At 46.9% G+C, this 26,688-nt stretch overlaps 1 protein-coding gene across 2 annotated transcripts in view; it reads left to right on the top strand.

The window, feature by feature from the left end:
- The window catches only part of LOC146811978 (arylamine N-acetyltransferase 2-like), a 335,497-nt gene that overhangs the window by 11,956 nt on the left and 296,853 nt on the right, over positions 1-26,688 (top strand). Inside the window, exon 2 of one of the 2 annotated variants that reach the window (XR_014966813.1) lies at positions 24,237-25,000. The exons of the other annotated variant lie outside the window; for it this stretch is intronic. The gene's annotated coding sequence lies outside the window, so the exon portion shown is untranslated. Of the gene's footprint in view, positions 1-24,236; positions 25,001-26,688 lie in introns of those variants that run through there. 2 annotated transcript variants of the gene reach the window in all.

Raw genomic sequence — 26,688 nt, 5'->3', positions numbered from 1 at the left:
CACAGCCCTGAAGAGTTACGGGATTACTCCCCAGTGACGAAACACGTGTCGTCTGGTTTTTCTTTCTGTACTCATCAAGAAACGTGATATAAAAGTCATCTTAAAGATATTACTGATGTCGACCTTCATAATTTCTGCACAGAAAGTTCTCTGAATAGTGGTTTTTACACTAATACCAATACCCTAAACGTGTGCACAGGACTTGGTTCTAATTTTCAGTGTGGGTCCAGACCCACACACTCGCAGGGGTTTTTGTTTGGGTTTGTTTCCCCTGACCTGGTAGCACCGTAATTCTTGCTCACATCTCACACTCCATTGCGAACTTGCTTGAGCGCCATTTCTTCCTGTCTTAATCTAAACCCTCCACCGAACCAGTATTAAGTGTCAGGTATTGGTCAATTGCGCCCTCCAGGCATTCCCTGTAATCCGCTTCCTGGAGATTCCACATCGAAGGCGCCAGCGGAAGGGCTGCTGTGTCCAGCCCATCCGAACCGTCAAAGTAGTCGGCGAGTGATCTGAGAGACCCCTTGGAAGGATATCTGCCTCCACTACCCTACCTCTGCCACCCGAGGGACAAACAAATAATCAAGGCGAGAATAGAAATGGTGAACCGCAGAGATACGTGTAGCCATGATCATCCCAGTGCATCCGGTGCCAGGGGTCCACCCAATCAAGCCCAGACACCAAAGAGGAAAGTTTTGTGACCTGGCTAGCGGCCGCACCCTCCCCAGGCCTCCAGCGATCCCGGGTCATATCCAGCACGTCATTCCTATCGCCCCCAACTATAAACAGGCCATCAGGTATATCCGCCCATAAGGACATAAGCCATTCCACTAGGCCCCACGAAAGCGGAGGGGGGGGGGCAAATACACAACCTAGAATCACCGGTTCCTCTCTGACCATGCCCTGTAGGAATAAATAGCGCCCCTGGGCATCTGCCCAAGTCTTCACATGTGTATATAGGACCCTGCGGAGGATCATAATCGCCAGCCCCGTGACCCCCTTACAAACCCTGAATGGAAAACATGAACATAGCCATACCTGCTGGAGGCAGTGCGCTTTTGAACCCATAAGATGTGTTTCTTGGAGCATGAGTACATCGGCATGGGCCCTCTTAGCCTGCTGGAGAACAGCCCCCGCTTAAATTTATCCAGGACTTCCCCCCCCTGACATTCCAGCTCACGATTCTGAGGGTCCCGGGGGACACCTGGGAGCCATCACCTGAGTCCGCCATGAAAGATCTTTATGGGAGACACTGGTGCAGGAGACAGCAAGTGGTGCATGCAAGGAGTCCTAAGTAGACTGTGGCAAAGTGCGACCTGTTGAAAAATGCACAAACAAAAACAACCCAACAATCACCCCACCCAATACTTCAAGAACGATGAAGCTGAAGTACTGGGTATTTTAAGCCCAGCGGTGCAGGGGAACACACCCTATGACTTCGGGGTTCTTCCTGTTTCAGACCTACAGAAACACAGAGTCTTCTGGGTGAAGTCAAAGATCAGTTTATTGGCTGCAGACCAATTACAGGTATCCTAGAAGTACAACAGCGTGTATGTTCTCAGGAGACTGCTGAAAATCACAAACGGGCTTCTTCTTAAATACAGAATATCCTGCCTCAGGCATACATTCCTAGGTTTATGGCATGGTCATTTAAAGTATACATTACAAACGAAAAGGCAGAGTCATGATGACCATCCCACATTCCAGTTAAGCCAGCCCGCAATTATTTACACAGCAAGGCTCAGATCCCACATCAGATATCGATAGGCCCCAATAAACATGAGCATCTCCTGTTTTGGGAAACAAGCCATAAAGCAGGAACAGTCAGGTGAGAAAGAGATTAGCTGGAGGCTCGTGTAGGATGAAAGGACTTTATGGTGTGTCAAGCCCTGATGCTAATCACAGGTGGCCAGAGGACGGGGAACTCGTGGGACCAGTTTGACCTGGGGCAGCGGAGCCAAGCTGCCCAGGTCACAGAAAAGTCAAAGAAAGCCACATGTGCTCTAAAAGGCCCGTATTTGCTTCATGCTATATAGCCTATGTGAGGGCAACCATAAGATGGCCACCGATACAAAATGGAACCCACGTAGTGATGTGAAATAGCGTATACACAGTGCATTCATAGCTAAAACGTTACACAAAGCACTTGTACATACCGCATTAACCATTCGCGGTTCACTATTACCGGGATAGACAGGGGTAGGGCCCTGCCTCCTACGCGGTCCCAAATTCTAAAGTACGACAGACCCTCCTTTTGCCCTTACATAGGCAATAACTATACTCATTTCAATCCGAGTCTAGGTCGATATTCATGAAGTCATGGAGATGTTGCTGTAGCATCATCCTATTACTTAGCTCGTCCCTCGATACATGTTTCCTTCCACATAATGTAGCACAGAGGCCACATATCGCAGGAGCACACTGTATGCACAGACAAAACAGGAAAAGGATGGCTAAGATCATTCCAATGACCATCAGAACTTTCCAACCCCAGGCAGATATCAGTTCCCAGAACCACCCCACCAGTGACCAATCTCCTTTATCCACGTGTATGGACTCAGATATTTTATGCAGTTTGGAGATGGCTTGATAAACTGTTGGAGCGTTGTCTGGTATGAAAATGCAACAACTGGATTGGATAACCTTACATACCCCACCACGGTCTGCAAGTATGACGTCTAGAACCATGCGGTTCTGCAAAGTCATGAGGCGATCCGCTTGGAGCTCAGCTGTCAAATTACCAAGGGCACCAGCCGTAACATTAACAGTGGATTCAACCACATCAGTCAGTTGTCTTAGGTTCCTACTATTAACCATAGGTCCCCAAAATGGCAGGAAACCCAAAAAGAAATCTCCCACTTCCTGACCGGCAGTATCTTCCTTACTAATCACGCCTCTCACAACTCTGGTCTTGTGATAGTCAGAGGCGGCAGTAAATGTTGGCGGTAGCAGATTTGCAATATAACATGTGCCCGAGAAATCAGGGGGCAACCATGTATATGCTCGGTCATTGCAGATAAAATATGTACCCTTGGCAGCCAAAAACGCAGGGGAAAACTGTGACGGAAAAGTGTACGTTTCAGTACAGTCACTTCTTCCCAGTTGAGCTCTAGGATTCTGACAATTACCTTGCAAACAGAACCGACCCATGTGGGGTACGACCCAGATTGGGGATGAGATTTTCCGTTGTCTTTCACCTAGACTAATACTATACCCCGTCGCGTTCCACCCTACATAAGCTCTCAATTCTTCTTTGGGAATGGATGAGTATGCATCGATATCTCTACTCATATCGGCAACTCCTTTCATTAAAGCTTTATTATTGGTGCTAGGTCTGATGGAACGCGGTTGTCGCGGGGAGTACGCATCTAGTGCATAGAGAAACATGGTCTGGAATGCCCATGACGATCCATTGTAACTATACGGCAGCACTAGATAAGGAATGCCCTTATTAATGGTATGTGGCATTAAACCACACACCCAGCAATTGGTTGTATTCATGACTAGTTGGTGCTGGTGCAGGAGCTGAATAAACGAGTTGTTTACAAACTCAGACCGTCTAGCTTGTTCATGTTCAGGCAGAGGGTGAAAAGAGTGTGAGGAGACAGTAGGAGGAGGTATAGGCTGTACAGTGGGGGCAATGGGCTCTTGAGAGGAGAAGAATACAAATCCTACAGTAAACACTACCATACTACATAATACGAATAGGCATAAAAATACAAAACGTTTGCTCCTCATTATTTTACATATTCTTGCTTTAAAGTTCATTTCCTCAGTGAGTCTCTCCATCTTACAAAACTCCATCCTCTAATCGTGCCGCTCGCGGCGGGTGAGTATCTTCTGCTAAGGAGTACGCCTGTCAGTCCAGGGAACGCCCTAGACCAACCAGAACCGTCGACCTAACGTCTTCGGTCTGTACCCCAAAGTCTTGGCACCGCGACCCTGCGGCTGAACCCGGATGGTGGTTCGAAAAACAAAAATCAAGAAAGTCCTTCAGATGGGAGAGCTCTGGTTATCAAAAAATAAAAAGGTAAAAGAAAAAGAATATTTATTTGTCCATGGGCCTTGGTCTTAGATTGTAATGAAAACGGCCAGGTACTGTTTGATCTTGAAACAAAAGTTCAGGCTCTGTAGTGTCCAATCGAATTGACGGTGGCACAGCTTCTTGCAAAATATCGTCACTTTCCTGCGCTGAAGTTGTGCCTTTTATGCGTGCATCACTGAACGGCACAAAACGAGGTACAGTGTCTGTTTCAGAGTCTGCGATACCCTCCTGGACCCACTGGTCATACGGCAGAGGCAAAGGGATCCTCTTCACGTGGGCGCCGTGGATCCAGTTCCTTTTCCCCTTTACTCGAACAGCTGATCTTGTAGACAGTAGCACGAGGTGAGGGCCAATCCAGCGGGGCTCATCGTTGGTTTTCCGCTGGAAGTTTTTGATGAGCACCCACGTGCCAGGGTCAATGGGGTGTCCTGGAGCCTCAGAGGCCGGGGGGAGAGTATCGTGCACCTGTTGGTGTAAAACACGCAGTTTAACCGTCAAATCATACAAGTAATCAAGCAGTACTGGGTGTTCGATTTCACTGAATTTTGTCGGTCTTGGCACACCCCATACATTGGCCGGGCGGCCAAAAACGACCTCGTAAGGACTAAGTCCCACCCGTGAATGCACGGTCATTCTAGTGGACAGGAGTGCTAAAGGCAGAGCGTCAGGCCATTTAAGACCTGAGCTCGCTTGGATTTTGGCCAGTTTGAGTTTTAGAGCGCCATTGTAGCGCTCCACTAATCCAGCTGATTGGGGGTGATTTGCAGCGTGAAATTTCTGCCTTATACCTAGTCCCTCACACACATTCTTCATCACTTGGCCCACAAACTCACTCCCATTATCACTCCACACCATTCTTGGCATTCCAAACCTGGGGAGAAATTCCTTCACAAGGGCTTTGGCTGTGGACAGAGCAGTGTTATCTTTTAGAGGATAGGCCTCTATCCATTTTGAGAAAGCGCAAACAACCACCAATACATATTTCAGGTTGTTGCACCTTTCCATGTGGATAAAATCTAGCTGCAAAACTTCAAATGGATATGATGGAGGCGCAAAATGACCAGCTGGAGTTGGGGTTCCCCTACCAGGGTTGTACTTCAAGCATACCATACAATTCTTGACCACATTCTCTGCACACTTAGGAATTCCAGCATTCTGCCATACTGGAGCCAACAACTTACAGATTCCTTTCATACTGATGTGTGCCATTCCATGTGCCATAGTAACCACTGGAAGCACATATGCATCAGGTAACAACCATCGCCTATGTTCTGACAAATCAATCCAACAACCATTCTCATCCAACTTACCCATACTTTCTCTCCACTTGCTTAACTCTTTCTCTGTGGCTTCAGCTTGAAGGGACTTTACACTCTCTATTGTGTTTTCACACATTCCAACATCACCAACCCATCTGGCAGGGCCTGCAACATACATTCGAGTCTTTACATCGTTTGCTGTTTCTTTCGCGACTTCATCAGCAAACGCATTACCACGACCAACATCATCAGTGATTTTCTTGTGCACACTGCATTTCATAATCGCAACTTGCAACGGTAGGGTCAGCGACTCAAGGAGATCATTCACCAACTTGCCATTCTGAATCTTAGCTCCATGCGAAGTCAGGAACCCACGTTCCTTCCACAATCGCCCAAAACTATGAGCCACGCCAAAGGCGTACTAGCTATCCGTATATATGTTCACTTTCATTCCTTCAGACAACACGCATGCTCTCGTAAGGGCAATCAATTCTGCTGCTTGAGCCGAATTCTGTGGCACACGTGCAGTTTCCACAATCGTGTGCAAAGTCGTGATAGCATATGCAGCAGTCGTATCACCATTTGGAAGCTTGAAACACGAACCATCCACCCATAAAGTACCATCACACTCAGTCAGGGGAGTATCTTTAAGATCTACTCTCCCTTTCGTCTCTGAACAGACAATCATGTTGCTCAATCTCATCTAGATCTGCTGGAATTGGTAATAGTGTAGCTGGATTCAACGTGTTGCATCTCTTTATGTGTATATGATTTGCTAACAGTGTCAGCTCATAACCAGATAATCGCGCACTAGTTAAGTGTTGTGTCTTGGTCCTGTTTAACAATGTGTCCACAGCATGTGGAACCATAACAATCAATATATTATCCATTACTAGTCCAGCAGACTGTCGAATAGACATAGCTGCAGCGGCTGTGGCTCTCAGACAACTTGGCAATGCCCTCGCTACAGGGTCCAAGGTTGATGAAAAGTATGCGCATGGACGCGGTCTGTCGCCAAAAGGCTGTGTTAACACTGATAATGCGCAACCATCTTTCTCATGAACATACAATGTAAAAGGCTTGCTGTAGTCAGGGGTACCCAACACAGGAGCTGAACATAACGCATTACGCAATTCCAAAAAACTTTTCTGACACTCTTCAGACCATGGGATAGGATTTGGTGTGTCTTTGCATGTTAATGCTAACAAAGGTTTTGCCAACAAGGAAAAATTGGGAATCCAATGCCTACAGTATGAAGTAATGCCCAAGAAAGCACGCACTTCTCTCTGTGTTCTTGGCACACTCAACTGTGCAATGGCTTGAATTCTTTCTGGGGTCAGTTTCCTTCCCTCCTTCGATAAGAGATGACCTAAGTAGGTCACTTCTTGTCGACAATATTGCAGCTTTGAGAGAGACACTTTGTGATGGAAGGCAGACAAATGACGCAACAATGACAAGGTAGCGTTTTTGCAAATCTTTTCAGTGTCCGCGGCGATTAGTAAATCGTCGACGTACTGAATGAGGATAGCGCCACTAGGTAAAACCAGTGCATCAAGCTGCGCTTTTAAAGCTTGGCTGTATATTGATGGACTCTCACAGTAGCCCTGGGGAGCACGTTTAAAGCGGAAGCTGCGACCTCCTAAACTAAAGCCAAAAATGTCTCTGCTCTCCTCTGCAATTGGGATGCTAAAGAAAGCATTCTTTAAATCGATCACTGAGAACCATGCAGCGGAGGCTGGAATCATGGTTAACAAGGCAGTTATATCAGGGACAACTGGAAACTGTGGTACAACAATCTTATTAACCTCTCTAAGATCAATCACAAATCTGTAAACAGGTGGCTGTGAAAGGTCCATTCGTTTTAAGACAGGTAAAACAGGACTATTGCAAACGTTGCCTCTTGTCTCTTCAATCACACCCTTTTTAATCAAATCGCTGACAATTGCTAACAACGCTTTCTGACCTTCATTGGAGATCTTGTACAGGGGAATACGTGGCAATCTGACATTGGCCTTTAAAGTTACCACATATGGCGGTATTTCCAAGAGACCCACATCATTGGGCCCAGTAGCCCAAAGGACATCCGGAAAGGATGACAATTCAGGTGGCATTGCATTTTTAGACAAATACATTGGGGAAATCACTTTCTTGCCTAATGTAAGTTGTACTCCTGAGGGAGAACAATATAGCGTCGCATGCAATCTTTTTAGCAAATCTAAGCCTAACAAATTTTGACCACAACCTGTTGTTAGGATGAGGGGTGCTTTTAGCTAACAAAGTCCAACAGAAAGTGACATAGGACTAGAAATCGGGTTCCTAACTGGGGCGCCAGAAAAACCTACTGAAACATTCATTTCGCCAGACAAAGGCGCGCCAGGGAGTTTTGAATGCATGATTGAACTCTTTGCAGCACCAGTATCCAGCAGAAAGGGCTCCGTTACATTTGCTGTAGTTACTTTAACATAAGGTCCGCTCTGATCCACTGGCACTGAAACAACTCCCTCTCTCTGTCTACGGCTGTCCTAGTAATCATTATCTTCTACATTGTCATCTTCTGCATAATAATCATTATTGTAGTACTGAGCTGTATTACCAGTCGCGTTGGCTTGCTGATCAAAGCTATTTATGGTATTTTGAGGCGGAAGAGGACGCGCGTTCTGGAGAACATTTCCACGCCCTCTACCCCTAGGAGCTTGCTGACCACCTCTACCTCTTGCGCCATACGCATTACTGTTACGCTGCATTAATTTAGGGCAACTATATTTAAAATGACCTTCCTCTTTGCAATATGAATATTGGTTGGGACCTACAGGGATTCGTGGTTGATAATACCCATTCATTTGCTGACTATTCTGAAACTGTTGGGGTTGCTGATAGATACCTTGTGTTTGCCTATAATTACTCTGTCCTCCACGTGGCGGATAGGCCTGCTGCAAGAGGACCTTTATCTTTAGTTCTTTCGTTTTCTTATCTGTTCTATCCTTCTCATCTTTGTCTCTATTCTCATAATACTGTGCAGTAGCCAGTATTTGCGCTGAAGAGGAAACAGCCCAAGAACTTTCTGAGTCTTTTAATTTCTTACACAACTCGGGAAGTAGATTCTGCACAAATTTATCAATGAATAACCGTTGGCCACCTTCAGTGCTCATGTCTTGGCCACTGTGGTCGATAAACGTTTCTTTAAACCTGGTGAAGAAATCAGACACTGTCTCAACTTTCTTCTGCTTGCATGCGGATAGTTTATCCCAATTTACGCGCATCGCAGGCATTATAGTTTTCATGTAGGTAATAATTCTACCAGGGAGCTCTGCTACCAAAGGCTCAGGTTTTGCACCACCAACTTGTCTAGCGTCTGCAGCAACGATATTAGCCCATGTGTCACCCAATTCTACAGCGTGATCTACATTACGAATGGATCCCCATAAAGGCTGTGGAACCACATTCCCAAACAGCATATCTATGTCAGACAGATTCATTACACAAGATTCTGCAGTTTGTGACAACTCCTTATAATATCCTGCAGGGTTTTTACGGGGATCAGGCAATGTCTGTTTAAGTGCTAACACCTCAGATCGCTTCCATGGGACATGTACCCAAACACGCTGAAAATGTGCTGGAGCAGCAGCAATACCTTGAGCGGCATCAGCCGCAACGGCTTCCTTCCATACCGGAGGGACTTCTCTCATGGGGTATTGTCGTGCTTTTCCCTTTCTCCCCACAGGGAAATCTGGTTCAAACAACGACTGTTGACAATCATCATTCCTCAAGGATAATAAGATCGCAACTGCTTTAGTCACATCGGGGCCCACAATCGTGCCTTTTCCAAAATCGAATCTCACTCGACATAACTCCTGCGGGCTTGGATCTCTACCATGATCATCCAATTCCTCACAGAGGATTTCACACATTTCTTCGAACACATACCTCTGTTTCGGGGCATCCCATTGGTGAAAAACGTCCACAACCGATTCCACATCATAGAGTGATGAAAAAATAATCCACCTACGCGCCATATGATCTAATGTCTTTTTCTCTTCAGGATCAGGCAGCTGACTGCGCAATTGCTTACGCTGTAAGGCAGGAGTCGCACTAGATGACCCAAAGAGAGGCGACATTAAACTAGTAACTACACTAGCTAGTCGTTGTCGTGCTGAAGGAGAAGTTGAGGCGAAAACAGGGGGATAGACAGAGGGAAGAAAAACGGATTCAGATACAGGTACCTGGGTAGTGCAAGAAGGAGCGCCAGAGGAGGCCGCTGGCGTGCCAGGCAAAGTCGCAGGAAGCGCAGGGGCAACAGGTAGCAAAACTGGCGGCCCTTGAGAGGGCTGCACTGCAGGGATAGGAGCCGGCTGAGGAGGAGCTGGCGCCTGTGGGAAGGCTTGCGGCATATTTACTGGAGGCTGCGCATTTACAAGCTGTGGAGGTGCGGTGGCATTTTGCGCATATGGGGGTGGCGAACTTAACAAATGGGACATTAGGGAATCTTTTTCATTCTCTTTTGTCTCATCTTGCACAAGGGGTGACAAAACAGGGTAACATTTATCAATCCCTAGTTTGCGCTGTCTGTGTAGCTGTTCCTTCATTTGTTCCTCCTCATTATCTTTAAAATGCACAGCTGCTTGCATCACTGACATACCTCTTTCTCTCTTATTTCTTTTCGCTAGCTTAATTTCCTTCTGTTTGGCTTCCTTTCGCCATAAGCGGAAAGAATCAAACATCGCCGACCGGGCTTTCTTTTTAACCCATTTAACTTCCAAATTATCTAAGATATCTGTATCGAAACTACCATTTTGGGGCCATTTTAAAACACCGTCCTTTCTAGTATATCGGATCCATATTTCATTATATGCAATGGGGCCCACGCCATGTTTTACATAAAGCTCATAAGTAGGAGTTCCAGGAACCGGACATGAATCCTCTAACTGGAAATCCCTTCCACAACCCAAACAAAACAATCTACAAAATACACTAGAACCAGGCATCTTCGCTCACTAGTCTAGTTTCAAACGTCAAAGGATTATCGAATACGATAGTCTCGTGAATACACGAGTCCTCTGGCTTTGGGACTTGCAAGCACCAAATCAAAATGATCCCGAAGGATACCAAATTCAAACTAGGAGACGCTCCACTTATACTTAACTGAATATTGATGATCGATGGCGTCACCAGAAGACTCTCTCGATTGTTTCGCTCTACCAAAATCGTCAAGGGTCCAAAACAGGGCGATTAATCAGGGCAGCAGTCCTTCGTAGCCGTCGGGACGCGGAGAACCTCGCAGAAAAGACTTTCGGACCACGTCGACATGCAGGGGTCGATGAAGTGGCGGCCTTCCTCCGGAATTTCCACACGAAGCTCCTCACGAACCTCTGGCTTGGACCGGTACCGCTGAAATCGCGCCGAGTTGGGCGCCAACTGAAGTACTGGGTATTTTAAGCCCAGCGGTGCAGGGGAACACACCCTATGACTTCGGGGTTCTTCCTGTTTCAGACCTACAGAAACACAGAGTCTTCTGGGTGAAGTCAAAGATCAGTTTATTGGCTGCAGACCAATTACAGGTATCCTAGAAGTACAACAGCGTGTATGTTCTCAGGAGACTGCTGAAAATCACAGAAACGGGCTTCTTCTTAAATACAGAATGTCCTGCCTCAGGCATACATTCCTAGGTTTATGGCATGGTCATTTAAAGTATACATTACAAACGAAAAGGCAGAGTCATGATGACCATCCCACATTCCAGTTAAGCCAGCCCGCAATTATTTACACAGCAAGGCTCAGATCCCACATCAGATATCGATAGGCCCCAATAAACATGAGCATCTCCTGTTTTGGGAAACAAGCCATAAAGCAGGAACAGTCAGGTGAGAAAGAGATTAGCTGGAGGCTCGTGTAGGATGAAAAGACTTTATGGTGTGTCAAGCCCTGATGCTAATCACAGGTGGCCAGAGGACGGGGAACTCGTGGGACCAGTTTGACCTGGGGCAGCGGAGCCAAGCTGCCCAGGTCACAGAAAAGTCAAAGAAAGCCACATGTGCTCTAAAAGGCCCGTATTTGCTTCATGCTATATAGCCTATGTGAGGGCAACCATAAGATGGCCACCGATACAAAATGGAACCCACGTAGTGATGTGAAATAGCGTATACACAGTGCATTCATAGCTAAAACGTTACACAAAGCACTTGTACATACCGCATTAACCATTCGCGGTTCACTATTACCGGGATAGACAGGAGTAGGGCCCTGCCTCCTACGCGGTCCCAAATTCTAAAGTACGACAAAGCGAGTGCGGCCTGTGGACCCCAACAGGGAGTCCCGGCCCACCTCGACCAATGGATCCCCAAGTTACAGCCCAAAATCAGCAGGCCCCCACACCGTCGGAAGGTCCAACAGAAAAGCCGGCCTGCACATGAACTCCTCAGATCCAACAGCAATGTCAAAGTTACAGAGGACTGCAATCACCCCCACTAGTTAGAGAGCTGATGGAGTCTGCTGGGAGGCCGAGCCGGCCCGGGCGGACGTACTGCAGGAGTGCGATCGACGATTGGACCTGGAGCGCTTGAGATCCTTGAGCTTCGCGTGGGGCTGACCACGAGCTGCTTTGCTGGAAGAAGAGTCGGACTCCTTCCGAGGAGGGGTGTGAGGACGCAGCCGCACTGTCTCATCTGTCCACTGAAACACCTCCTCCGGCGAGTCAAAGAAATGTGTGCGGGATCGATACACCACCCACAACCGGGCAGGGTACAGCAGTGCGTAGGGATTCTCGATTCTTTTGACATTCACAACTCTTTCCAGCTATCTCTTCACAAACCTCTGCCCCTTCAGCTACAGCTCTGTCAGCAATCTCTACTATAGATGCAAATGCTCTACTTTACTTACAATAGGCCTAAGCAGATTACAAGGAGCAAAAAGCACCCAACTACAAGATAGGAGATTTAGTTTAGTTATCAAATCAATTTTTGTCCTTGCCCAGTATCCATTCCAAATTTACACCTCTATTTGTAGGTCCATTTACTACAACCAATTGACAGGATGAGAAGCAGTACTTTTGGCACTCCCAAAAGGCTGGAAAGTGTGTTTTACATCTTCAGTGGAAAGCCTGCAATATTTAAACAAGCAGCTCCTTACCCAAAGAGTCTGAAGGATGGGTGCAAAGAATCTGAGATTGAGACTACAGTATACTCAAGGAAAGTGAAATCTCAGTTGCAGTTCCTAATAGCATGGAATGGAAGGAGTATGGGCCTGCAACGCGTTCTTGGGAACCAGCAACCTTTGTTCATACCCCTAGCCTAGTGGCTTTCTTCCATAAGAAATTCCCTGATAAACTGCCACCAGCCTGTGGACTGTCGGGATTCAGCAGGGTATTTGGGGTGTGAGGATGGCTACAAAACACTTGTGAGAAGGTCTCCATTAAGGCTGTGGAGGACTGGATGTTGGAAGCTGGGACGCCATAAGCAGGAGGTTAGCCTGGGTCAAGGGTGGGACTTCTGGGCCATGACAAGCAGCGGCAATATTTAAACAACATGAAGGCTTTATGAATGTATTTATAATTTCAAGGTAACACAGCGATAAAAAAGAAGGATAATGATTTCAATAACGGCACAACGTTTTTGTCATAAACGTGTTGCAGAGCCGCTCTGAGAAGCAATAGAGATGAAGCTAACTGTGATGCGTGGAATATATACAAAAATCGAAAGACACTGTACTAGCCAACAACTGAATTATAATAGAGGAATGTCAGTTTCCCAAACCAGCCAGGTTGGTGTGTCCCCACCCAATCTCCTTCATTTCACAGTCCAGGTACATATCACCATAAACTTGGACTCTGCAGAGGGGAGTATTTTAAGTTAGAATATGTTTTTATTTTAAAAAATGTGCCTTGTTCATCTATCATACAACAAAAATAGAGTCATCTGTGTGGGGAACAACCGGACAACCCCATAAAACACTTCCATCCCCCACCCTCAAATTTCTCATCCACCTCCCCGATAAAATGAACATTTGAGGTATTATGGCGACCAAGAGCTTGTCTCTTTAAATATCTGCTGTGACCATGGCTGAGCTCCCCAAGTCTGTGTGCCATATGCAAACTGTCAAAAAACACAAGAAAATGCCAATACTGATAATCTATTCAATTTTAACTTCACTGGTGCCTAGAACAAATCTACAGCAACCTTTAGCAGCCTTTTGCTTAATTTCAATTTATTTAAACTATTTTTACATTTTGAGATTCAAAATTATTTCATTTTTTGAAAACCGCAGTAATTACATGGGAGAAATACATATTAAAACAGCCAACCATACTTTTGATTACCAAATAACATCACTCACTCCGCCAGTCTTACTTCCTACTTACATATCAAATTCAATCCACATTTATAACCCGTACTAAACTCCAAACATACCTATTCAAAAATGCAAAAAAACCTGACTGAGCTTCCTATTTAAATCAAAATCTAATGTCAGGGATAACCACCAAACATCACCTATTAGAAACAATAGTCCGTTATAATGCACAAACAAAACATATATCACATCTTTATAGATTCTTCAATACAAATCACAGTGCACAAACCAGCTATAAACATTAGCCCTAAGATTGTCGGGTGAACAATATGCAAGGTCGACGCGTTTCGAGCCCACTTGTTAAGGGGCTCTCTTCAGGACCAGAGTAACTCTAAAAGCGGAAAAAACTCAATGAAATCATACTGGAGAATGATAGAATACCAACAGTATGTGTAGAATTGTAGTTATTGTCCCAATTTCTTTAAAGTAATTCCAAAACACCATTTTCAGCTACAGCGCTTTGGCTGTTGTCCGATGTGAATTCGATCAGACACGGGGCCGGTATACCATTTACCCAAACCCGGTACGTTCTATAGGACGCGGGGCTCATGGTGTAACTTTCACCATTCACTGCTTCTTAGCGTGAGGACTCTACGCGTACACCTGAACAGCTTTTTCATATTCATGGTACATATAACATTTGGTAAATATACATAACCAGACAAGTGGCAGACAAGGAGAAATTACATAAAAGCAGGAACTTTGGGGCAACACCGGAACTACAGCAAACAAAACAATGTGTCCTCCATTAATTACGGCCACAATTGTTATATGTACCAGCTTACAATTCTGAGCCTCTTGACACATTTTATTGAATAAATTTTGTATGTTTTTCAAAAAAAATTTCTTACATTGGCCCTTTTCTCTCTCTTTCCTTGTATTTCGGTGTGTGCACCGCTATACACACAATTTTTGTTTCATTAATTGTTTATATACGTTTGTGCTATGATAATTTTATGAACATTCTGAACCATTGCTTGGATTAAATAAGTATATAATAGAAATGGCATGTTTGTCGTCTATGCAATGTCTGAGATATTTTTCACAAAGGGTGCAAGGGCTCTCGGTCCCCCCTGGGTGGTTCTAGTGTGTTATAGCCAGTGGCGCAACTGCAGGTAGCCATATTGTTCGGTTTCTGGGTAGCAGTACTCCTCTTTCAAGTGCTCAAAAGATTTGATTGATCCTTGTAAAAACATGTCTCCCAATGTTTTGAACCCACCGTTCAGCAAGTTGCTATTAGGACCTATCCAGGCAGGGCATAAATTTGCAATTTCCCCAAAGAGGCGTAAACGGGGAAGGGTGAGTAGTGAGACCACATCTAACCCAAACTTTATCGCAAACCTCCAGTATCGCTCTTGTGACTGGTGCGATATGGAGAGTTTTCGTTTATTCTGCGTGAGGTCGCCAGGGACTTTCCTGCAGGGGTTCCGCTGCCATTGTGTGGTCTATCATGCACCATCCCTTGTCTGTCTCTAGTTGTGTCCAGTGTATAAGAAATCGGAGATTGTCAGTGGCATAGTAATTACCTAGGTTGGGACACCCAGTACCCCCTAGCAAGAGAGCAAGAAACTCTGCTTCTGGCCAATCTTCTCAAACCTGCCCTGCCATCCGAAATTGACAGCAGTCCATTTAAGGTTGGGTATGAAGTCACCTGGTATTCAAAGGGCTAGTGTCTGGAACATACACAATATTTTGGGTAGTACCGACGTTTTGTATGCTGGTATTCTACCTAGGGGTGAGAGTTTTATATTCCAACTGTTAAGCTTTGATACCTGGTTTCAAGCATTGAAGGTTGATGTCTCGGGTTTACTTTTAGCAAACCTGGAGGCCAATGCGAAGCCCGATTAATTATTTGTGTACAGGCCCATTATAGCTGGGTTTGTGATTGTATATGGTCAACCACCGCCCGGGGGACAGACACATTCAGGAGTTCAGATTTAGTGACATTGATCTAAAACCTTAAGACTGCCTGGCAAAAGCTCTCTGAACACCTGGGGGAGGGAGGCAATGGGGTCCATCAGGGTCAGGGGGACCTCATCGTCAAAAATTGACAATTTCAGCTCTTGTTGGCTGACCCAGATCCCTTTGATCCAGGGGTTTGCCCGTATGCACTGTGCTAGTTGTTCCAAGGTTAGGGGAAAGGGGGGAGGGGGGTAGTGGGCAATCCTGTCACTTAACTTGGCCGATGTCCACCCAGTTGAATAATAAATCATCTATCTGAATTTTGGATCCTTGGGTGTGATAGCCTACCAGGAGCAAGAATGCAAACATGTCTCCCATCCACACCACTCTCAGGACAACTATCAAATGCCTTTTCAGTGTCTACAGTGATGATAGATTGTTTGGCTCCCGTGGCTCCGATCTAGAGAAGGTAAACAGCCTTCTTCATATTGTTGCCAGCCTGGCACACTTGGATGAAACCAGACTGATCTGAGTGTACCAAGTTCTCCATCGAACGTTGGAGTTGCAGGGTAGTTATTTTATTAAGTCTTTTGGTGTCTATGTTTAGGAGAGAGATGGGGGGGATACGATCCACAATAATTAAGAGTTTTGTTAGGCTTAAGAATCAGGGCTATGGTGGATTCAGTCATACTCTACTGTAGGAGAGTGGCATCGACTGCATAGTTGCCCCCAACTTTTTGCTGATGTTTTGACTGTTTTCTGACTCTAGCCAGGCTGTGGTCCTGCTATCCAGGACCCCAGCCTATCTGCTTCCTCTCTAAACTGATGTGAGTACCATAGGTACCAACCAATTGGATACTGAGGACACCCTATCAGCCCCTTGTAGATGGTACCCTAGGTACCCAGGTCATGGGTCCCTCAGAGGCCTACCAGGGGCTGCAGCACTTATTGTGCCACCCCTGGGACAGCCATACAAACTGACACCACCAGACCACTACTGTAGTCTGGGTAAGGTGGTGCTTGCACCCCTTACAGGGATTTGTATCCCACTTAGTACAACACATATATCCTCATAGGTCACCCCTAAGGAAGGCCTTGTTAATCCTACAAGGCAGGGTGCTGAGATATGTGTGAGGGGGAACCCCTACCTGAGTAGGGCCCCTCTGCAACCTTCGTAAAACTACTGCTGGGTTGTTTGTAGTGCAGCCATACCATATACTCTTAACCGCATTATAAGTAATCGCGATAACGTGATAACTTGAGAGTGGCTGCACAGAACCATGTCGTGTTTGGTGTCAAACATGTAGGAATCATGCCCCCAATCCAACCATGGGAGCGAGGGCATGATTCCCCCCTGCTAGAGAAGCGATATGGTAAAAGCGGCAGATTTTAGACACCAATTTAAAAGTGCACACGTAGAGCAAAACGGATGCTACCCGCCACCCACACGACTCTGGCTGTCTGTTGCTGGGCAGAACTCCAGCCACGGCAGCTGGACAATAGGGATCTTGTTGCAGGGAGGTGCTCCCACCTCCCCAGACAGACTATGTGGATTGGAACTGGGTGGGTGCACCATAGGATGTCTTTCAGACTTCTCCAGTGCCTACTTCTGCATACACCGCCTCAAACCGGTTCAGGTGCATCCTGTCCCCTGCCCAGGCGGGAAAACACACAAAGGGGAGAGGGTGTAGCCACCCTTTCCCGCCTGAACTCTCATTGGTGGGCTCTGATCTGGACACTCCCCTAATCCTTGGATAAAGGTGAATACAGGGTCCACAGAGCCTCAGATTATTCTTGGACTTTACAGACTTGAACTTCGACTTGCTGCCGCACAGCTGAATGAAGAAATCTCCCTTGGGGTAAAGGAGTTACCCCCCTGCTTGGCAGGCACCTGAAACACTGAAAGTGACCCGGTGGAACTTCGCTGCTCCTACGGACATAGATGACTCTTACCTACCTTGAGGTGGGTTCCCAAGCATCCCAGAGGCCAGTGAGTGTGCACAGCAAAGCTCAGCACCGTGGACCCCGTGGGTGCCGAGATCCCCAATACCCCAGGACACCGGCCACCTCTTGCACAGCACACGAACCCGACAAGTGGGGAAGTTGTGCTTTGGCTCATTATTGAGCCAACCTCTCAGCATCATAGGTGCCAAAGATCAACGCCCTAGCCCGCATCTTTACGCACGCCAAATTGCTGCCTCCCGCGGTCCCTTGTCTCTCGACTGGTGGGCCCTGGCGGAGGTCAATCTTCACTTCCAAGAGTTCCCCTGGTTGCTCCAGGCCTGCTCATCAGTCTCCTCGCTGGAGACCTCGCTCAGACCTTGTGGGTCTGCACCAGTAGCTGTTTTGTGATTCTTGTGTGGGTTGCGGTTGCCAAGGCTTAGTGGATCCAATCCGGACACTAACACCGCTTGCTGCTTTTGTTTCTGCCCGTTTGAAATCGCCTGCTGCCAGCCTACTTCTTGCGGAACCCGCTCCGCGGGTCCCGCTGCGTGAGGAGTGTTGACCGCAGCGCCTTGAAGGGGACACCGAGGGAAGTACTTGCACGGGGCTGCGAGCGAGTGCGTGAGCTCCTTGGGACTGCATTTCCCAGGAGCACCTGCCAGCCCTGATCAGCTACACCTGGGCCGCTCTCCCCGACCCCTCCTACCCTTCCACCGAGCCCTTATCATCTGCTCTCGCTGAGACGGCGAGTGGGACGCCTTGCTGCTTTTGTTTCTGCCCGTTTGGAATCGCCTGCTGCCAGCCTACTTCTTGCGGAACCCGCTCCGCGGGTCCCGCTGCGTGAGGAGTGTTGACCGCAGCGCCTTGAAGGGGACACCGAGGGAAGTACTTGCACGGGGCTGCGAGCGAGTGCGTGAGCTCCTTGGGACTGCATTTCCCAGGAGCACCCGCCAGCCCTGATCAGCTACACCTGGGCCGCTCTCCCCGACCCCTCCTACCCCTTCCACCTATTGTGTTCATACTCCTTATTAAGCCACAAGTACTCCCGCAGCGCGGGAGAGCGCGCGGGAGAAGCCCGGGACAAGGGCGGGACCGTCTGTGGCCGTCCGGGGCCGAAGGAGGCCGGGCTGGGCCACCCCCCTTACCAGTGACATATAGTATCACTTCCAGTAAGTGGCTTAGAAAAGTTGGATTTGTTTAGTGTTTAACATGGCAACGTCTACATCAACAAACTCTGTAAATAGCCATCAAATAACTCCTCCTGTAGAGTCTGGTCCACTGGCAATTGGCCCCTTAGATAAATTTTTCTTTAATCGTTCACTGGTAATAGATAAAGAGTTGACCTTGGCAGAGAAGCGCGCAGAGCGTAGGCTGTCAATCGAAATACTTAAGAATTCAACGGATAAGTTTTCAAATCTAGCTTACCCCACCCTGGTAACTCCTCTGTCATCAGTGAACCTGCCAGTTGTAAACGACCATTTTGAGGTCCAGGCCCAAAAACCAAACAAGGATGTTGTGATAGAACTAAATAATCCTTGTGGCGGCAAAATCCTACCAGCACCGCTCACTGATTCTGGCGCCCAGGTTACATTGGCCCAACCCAAAATCGGGTCCAAACGGAAACGACTAGCATCTGTAAGAAAATGTAAAAGGGTGGTCAAACCCCCTCAAAAACTCAGGAAGTTACATAAACTCGTGAACACAGGAGAGGTAGCTACTAACGAAACTCAAAGCACAGAAAGTGTTACACCTACTAATCTTGTCTCCTTGAACAGCCAGGACGGAGATGACAATCCTTGTACCGACTCCACTGTACCATGTAAAGATAAGGAGCAATCACTTGTAATTGTTCTCCCTGAACTGGAAAAATTGTTTAGATCACTACTCACCCCCATTGAGGATAGAATTGCAAAGCTTGTAGATAGGCTAAACCATTTTGAACAGACTACCTTAGACAATTTTTATTCCACAAAATCACTGATTAAAGCGAATAGGGTGGAAGTAAGCACAAACTCTCAGGTCCTAAACAACCCTGTTATTCAGGACAAGGGAAGAAATCCCCGAAATAGCTCTCCTTTACCTCCCAAACTGAGCAAACCTACAGTTAAAGCCATTACAAAATCCTCAGACAGAACAGAGAGAGCAAACGTTGGCCCTGATTTACCTCAGTCGACCATAATACACCCTACACAGCCCACAATCCCCCCTGACACAAAATCCACCAATCGCAACGAGTGCTGAGGCTACAGTGCGTCACCAAGCGGGAATAGTACCAACAAACGCAAACGTAACTAATAGCACGCAGAAAGCTCAGAATATTCCGGTGGGAGGGAATAGGGCTAACACAGGTTTGTTGGTAGGTAAAACTTCAGTACCGTCCCAAATAAATAACAAACAACAGGCGCTGAAGCCTGTCCCCCAATATGTCCCCCAAGTTCCCAAATCTATCCCACCGCCCGTGGCAAAACAACCCTACAGAAAACCACCAATTAATCTCACCCCAGACTCCTTTCCCTATGTAGCAGTTCTTATAAACGTCCCACCATTACCCCCAGGACAGAGAGAAACTTTCCAGATGCTCAAAAACAAGATCATGCACTGGCTAAAGGAAAACCGTCCTCTGCCTGGTGACATCGACGGGCTAATCATAGGGGTAAGGAGAATAGATTGGATGGGATATACATCGAAAACCTTGGGTGGGGATTGCATAGTGGTCAATTTCCAAGACCCAAGGGTGGCGGGATGGATAACAAGGCAGGGATGGGGAACAAATAAGGGAGGTATCGGAATTGTAGACCTTACCTTTTTTTACCCCCGACCGACTAGTGTAACGACTAGTTTACTCAATGAACCCCTTATTCCCCCTACTGTATCGTGGCCAGTCAATCCCTTACCACCTCCTCCTGTAGGTCATAATCATACCACTTACACATATTACAACCCTCATGTAGGATGGCAGGAGCCGGGATGGGGATATTGACAAACCAGTACTGACAGTTTAGGAGGGAACACTAACGAGCCAGAAGGGCAATGTGATGTTCATGGTAATACAACTGTTACAAACTCATTGGTCAATTACATCGAGACGGGGGGTTTGGTCGAAGAAGGTGGTTTTAGACTGGGAACCCTAAATACAAATGCCAACATAACATACCCAGCCAATACGACAGTGGATCCGACAGATGACCAAGAAAGGCAGACTAATTCTACTGAAAGCCCTATGTTAGCCCAAGTATTTCCATTGACTAACACCCGAGATGGGCTAGATGCTAGCATTGGTACGCTTTTATCTTGGAATGTCGCTGGGCTGGCAAGTAAATTGGATTCCCAATCCTGGGTGGATTTTATAAGTGGGTATGACATCTGTTGCTTCCAAGAAACCTGGGCTTGTGATTCCCTTTTCTGTCTTGTTTATTTGAACTATTGTATACCAGCGTCAAAAGGGGGAAGAGGGCGGCCCAAGGGAGGCTTAACTGTTTGGGTTAGACAGGACCTGCAGGTCAACATCAAAATGTTGGACCTGGGAAATTGTGATTTGCAATTATTAAGAATCTCCGTAGCAAAGGGTCAACTAATAGATTTGTACAATGTCTACGTGAGAGGTAGCAACGTAACCAATTTACCCACCATTGAGCTGTTGTCTACTGCCATTGAGACCAAGTCCCAGGAAAGTGTAACGATAATTGTAGGGGACCTCAACAGGACTTTTGAACCTTTGGACTGTACAAATGACCTCTTGGAGAGCGAAGAGGACAATCTCTGGGGAGTACCACCTCTATGCCTAAAACCTGTAAGGAGATGGACAAAAGAGATCTTATCACTGAATGGAATTTGTATGGAACATGGCTTAAGAGCACTGAATGGGAGGACACCTGAGGACAAGGAGGGCAGCTACACTTTTGACAATGGCATCAACAGGAGCCGAATCGATTACATTTTGTGCAGTCTCCAACTGTGGAAAGGGGTTGTTGACATGACAGTTAGGCCCCGGGTTGAAAGTGACCACAACCCCCTCTGTGTGACTCATAGGTGGTGGAATACTGGTGCGGGTAACCCTCTAGTGATATACGATGAAACCCCTGTTATGAGTAATGATGAACGCAGGTTAAAATGGCCCAAGGTACTGGCAAACGAGGCCACTATGACTTACATCAATAATGCTGTTGATTGTGCAATTTCCGCGATGGAAACAGCGGTTCCAGTGGTTCCAGGGGATAGTGGAATCACCGAAATCCACAATAAGTTATTCTCCCTCCTGAGACCATGCTTCTTCATTAAAAAAAGGAAAGGGAAGAAATCTAAAGAAGTGGGAAGGTTGTTTGATAGTCATTGTAGATCAGCACGATTAGCCCTGGGACAAGCCATAAGGAATAGGGACCGCGCCGCTGTGACAAAGAATAGGGAACTGTACAAGATGGCCATCTATCGTGCAAAAAAGAATTGGGATGAAGGCCACTGGGCCGAACTAAAAGAGGCCTCTGATAGTAAAGACTCCAGGGCATTCTGGAAAATCATCAAGTGGGGTAGTGGAGCCGGTCCTGCGAAGCCAGACAACAATGTAGCAGAGGAAGCTTGGGTTGATTACTTCAGACCTCAGTATGCGGAAGTTAACCATCCTGTGGCAGCTGATAGTATAACACCGGTTTATGCAACCGACGATTTGTTCTCCCTTAGAGAAGTGGAAATTGCCATTGGTTCCGCGAAATGTGGGAGGGCGCCAGGTCCAGATGGCATTCCACCTGATATTTTTAAACACGATATGACCAGATGGGCAAGATATACCCTCCTTGTAGCGAATGCCCTAGCCAAGGGGGAAGTGGTCCCAGACCTCTGGAAAGGCGCAACCATTATCCCCATCCACAAGAAGGGAGATCGTTCACTGCCTGCAAACTATAGGCCCATAAGCTTAATAGCCACCATACAGAAAGTAGTTGGGAGAATGGTAACAAACCAGCTTATGGACTGGGTTGAAGACAACAACGCCCTTTCTCCATACCAGGCGGGATTCAGGCGAGCAACCAGTACCATCGATCAGGTCTTCCGCTTTACCAGATTAAGGTGGAAGACCGTTGTACTGGGAAGGGGCTGCCTGTACGTCGCGTTCGTCGACCTGCGGACAGCGTTCGACCTAGTCCCCCGGTTTAAGTTATGGTTGGTTTTGCAAAAGTTGGGGATCCCTGCTGATCTGCTAACATTAATTATGCGACTGCACGAATCCAACTTCGCTAGAGTCCAGTGGGGTGGAAGTGGAGAGACAACAGAGGATTTCCCAGTGGAAAGGGGTGTTCGACAGGGCTGTTCCATGGCCCCTTTACTTTTCTCGTTATTTATTAACGGAATCGTCGAGAGGATGTTGAAGGCTAGTGTTGATGCCCCATCGTTAGCGGACACCAGGGTTCCGATCCTGATGTTCGCTGACGACACTCTTATCTTGTCTAAGACCCCCATGGGGCTGCAACGTGCATTAAGCATTTTTGATGCTTTTTGCACTGAGCATGGGCTAGAGGTAAATGTGGGAAAAACAAAACTAATGGTTTTTTCCCCCGGACGCAGGAACTACCCCAAGGTAACCTTAAACAGCAGTAGGTTAGACATTGTCAAAGAATTTACGTACCTGGGTGTACAGATCGCAGAGGGCATTGGCTGGACGCATCATGTAGATAAAGTGGTCTTAAAGCACCAGCAGCTTTCTGGTGCTTTAAGGGGGGAACACCGCAAATCCAAAACAAAACCCATAAAACCCGCATTAATAGTGTATGACGCGAAGGTTTTGGGTGCCACATTATATGGCGCGGAGCTATGGGCCTGGGATGGTTTAGCGGCTCTTCAGACTTCAGAGAACAAGTTTATGCGAGGGATTACAAGACTCCCACAGAGTACCCCCTTAACCCCACTGTTTTTGGAGTTAGGTAGACGCACCATTGTAGATAGAGCCCGATTGCGCCCAGTCCTTTACTGGAGACGTCTCTGGACGACTCCAGAAATAAGACAATATGCGGAGGGTTTTCAATGGATTATCAAGGAAGATACCTTCCATAAGATAAAATGGCTAAAACATCTGAAGTCCATGTTAGTAAACTTAGGGTTTTCAAATCTTTGGAATAACCCTGAGGGAGAGATCTTCCCTAGCAAAGAAGCCCTTAAAGAACAATACTGGGATTGGGTTGGCGGTAAGATGCTGAATGACACCAGGGCCGACTCTATGACTGGTCGCTTCCTGGAGATAAAAATTTTTCCTGCCCTGGAAAATTACTGGGACAACATCACGGTACCAATGGACAGGAAACTTGTATTTCAGCTAAGATCAGGATCTATCCCCCTCAAGAAACTGACATCTGGCTGGCACAGACCCACCAATAACTTATGTCCAGCATGCGAAAATGCCGAGGAGAGCATAGGCCATTTTCTTTTCGTATGTCACGCTTATGTGAATCCGAGGAGAAAATGGCTCTCGCCGGTATGCAAAAACTTGGGGACACGAGACAGCACAGTGGCTCTAAGAATCCTACGTACAACAACTCAGGATTCGATAGTCATAGGGGTAGCTAAATACCTGGGTTGGGCATGGGCAATTAGAAGACGGTCCCTGGGGGGAAGCAGGTAACAATGATTAATGTAATACTATTTGTAAATATGGTTTTTATATGCAAATGTTGTATGAGCTGTACTCTATGTTTAATGAATTTTTAATCCGTAATAATGTATTATTGTATAACTGTGTTGATTTTATGTGCTTTTATGAGAATTGTCTCGAATAAAGCTTATACAACAACAACAACTAACACCGCAGCGACCCTCATCCTTCGTGGGACAGTCGCCCTCCAGAAGCTGGCCTTCCTTGAAGCCTCCTGGACCCCGTGGCTGACGATCCAAGCTACCCATCTTCTACCTGGAAGCACCCGACATTGAAGGGCTCTTTCTCCTGAGCCCCCTGGTCACTGTGCCGTGACCCAGACTCTGTCCCCTCTGCTTTCAGGTCCTTCTCTTCAAGATCTGCATCTTCAATCTTCACGACATCGACGACACTTCTTGCTAGCAGCAGTTCTTCACGTTTTGCCATTGAAAATCAGCCCGCGACCCGACATCGAAAACGACCTATGCACCCGGCTTCCCTGGGGCAGGTAACAGTGGTACCTCGGTACTCTCGTGGGTGTGGTCCCTTCAAAAGCTTAACTCTAAACTCTTGAACTTGAACTCCTGCTAGAAGTGTTTTTAATCTTGTAAAATTCAACCGCGACATTCTCCATAAGCTTTAATAGAGATCCCGACAGTAGCTTATACAACTGCACGCGTCTCCCGTGGGTCCCCTTCCTCACTACCTTGGGTGGTTTCACAAGGGGCCAGCGACCCTAAATGCCCTAGGCATTGTCTGAAGAATTGTCGTGGTTCTTATACCACTTTTTTGATATATGTTTTGGTCCCCCCCTGGGGCCCTATGATTCCAGTGCTATTTATTGTAACTATCAATGCTTGTTTGAATTGTATCTTTACCTCCAGCCTCATAAAGAGATTAGTGGGATTATTCTTAGAATAAATACATATATTTTATATATATATATACCTGTGTGGACTACTCTTTCATTTGGTTATTCAAGCGGTTATCTATGGTAAAACAATAAGCTTAACACTCCTTCAAGACTTAGCCTGAAGGCTGCTCTCCACAGCTACCACTAGGATAGCTTTCTTTAAAGGTTGTCTTTTAACCTATCACCATAAGAGTCGAATTGGACTGGTGCAAGGTGTCCCCTATAACTAGTGGACAGCATATGCCAGGCCAACTTCTCACATCTACCCTCCTCAATTATCTCACTAACTACTTTGAGGAGAACAGGCAACACTATAGTGCCAAATCACTTGTAGAACAGCACTGTTAACCCATCCTGGCATGTGGCTTTAGAGGGTCATGGATGGATGCTGGTGGAAGCGAGACCATTTCTCAGCCACCCGCCACAGGGCTTGTGGATGGCCAATGTTGGGAGTCGCAGGCCAATGTTGAGCTAGTGAATGGTGTGGTTTTCCAGCACGCAGACATCATGCCATTACCGAAGTCAGGCCCTGTGCTCTCTCTCTTCTCCGCGGCTTGGCTGCCTTAGGGCTTCTCCCTGCCCTCACTTGCTCATAGGCCGCTCCCGAGCCTCATGGCCACTCAAGAATGTTGGTGGGGTCCCAGGATCAGATGCATCAGTCCTGGACAGGAGTGACACACTCCGGGATACGGCGCCATCTTGGTCACGCCCCAAGGGGAGTATTTTAAACGGAAGAACTACATGATGTTACTGGGACATTCCATCATCGCTGTCCATATGTTGAAATAAATCATTCCGAAACTGGCCCCAGATGTCCCTCGGACAAGAAGTAGGAGGCAGAAGTTCTGCATATATTTAAAATTGTTCATTATAGAATATCAATGAGTCTAACCATCGCTTGAGCTTTGGACATCCTCCATTGCCCGAACAGCAAGTCATTTCGGGGCTCATGACGTAACGGTTCCGTCATGAGCACCAGTGCTCCTGACGTGACTGAACCATTCCGTCATGTGTACAGGCGCACTAAATCCCTCTGCTTGCTGCAAACAGCAGAGGGATTTCCTTTTTTTTTGTCCTCGGGAGGTGGGGAAAAGCATCTTCAACCTCCCGAGTCCTGTTTCTGATTTTCAAAGTAATGACGATTGCGCAAAAGGCATCCTGTCGTCATCACATTGAAAACTAAACTAAAACGTAGTTTCAGATTCAATATTTCGGTGCTCGTGGGGCTATCTCCCCTTTCCAATGGTACCCTTCCCTAGGCACCAGAGATTTTTATTTTATATATGTAGTGGTGGGAGTTGCCCAGAATGGGCATGCCAATGCCCACACCCCAAAAAAAAAAATGCTACCATCTTTCTGCCCCCCTCCCGAGGCAGTAGCCCCCGTACTAGGTGCCAGGGAGGTGAGGTATCATTTTACTCGGGAGATCAAGGGGATCCGGTTTTGCAGGGGGGGAGTCACCTGGATTTTTGGCCCCAGGCTCAGCGGCCGTCAAGGGAAACCTACCAAACTCACACATTTCTGAAAATTAGACACCCTGGGGAGTCCAGTGAGGTATGGCTTGTGTGGATCCCCCAATGTTTCCCTACCCAAAATCCCCTGCAAACCTCAAATGTAGCTAAAACAAATCATTTTCTACAGTATTTTGTGTGGGATCACTCTGCTGGCA

This window comes from Triturus cristatus, chromosome 7, assembly GCF_964204655.1.
Source record: "Triturus cristatus chromosome 7, aTriCri1.1, whole genome shotgun sequence".
Classification (NCBI taxonomy): Eukaryota; Metazoa; Chordata; class Amphibia; order Caudata; family Salamandridae; genus Triturus; species Triturus cristatus.
This window is presented reverse-complemented; position numbering and strand designations above follow the sequence as displayed.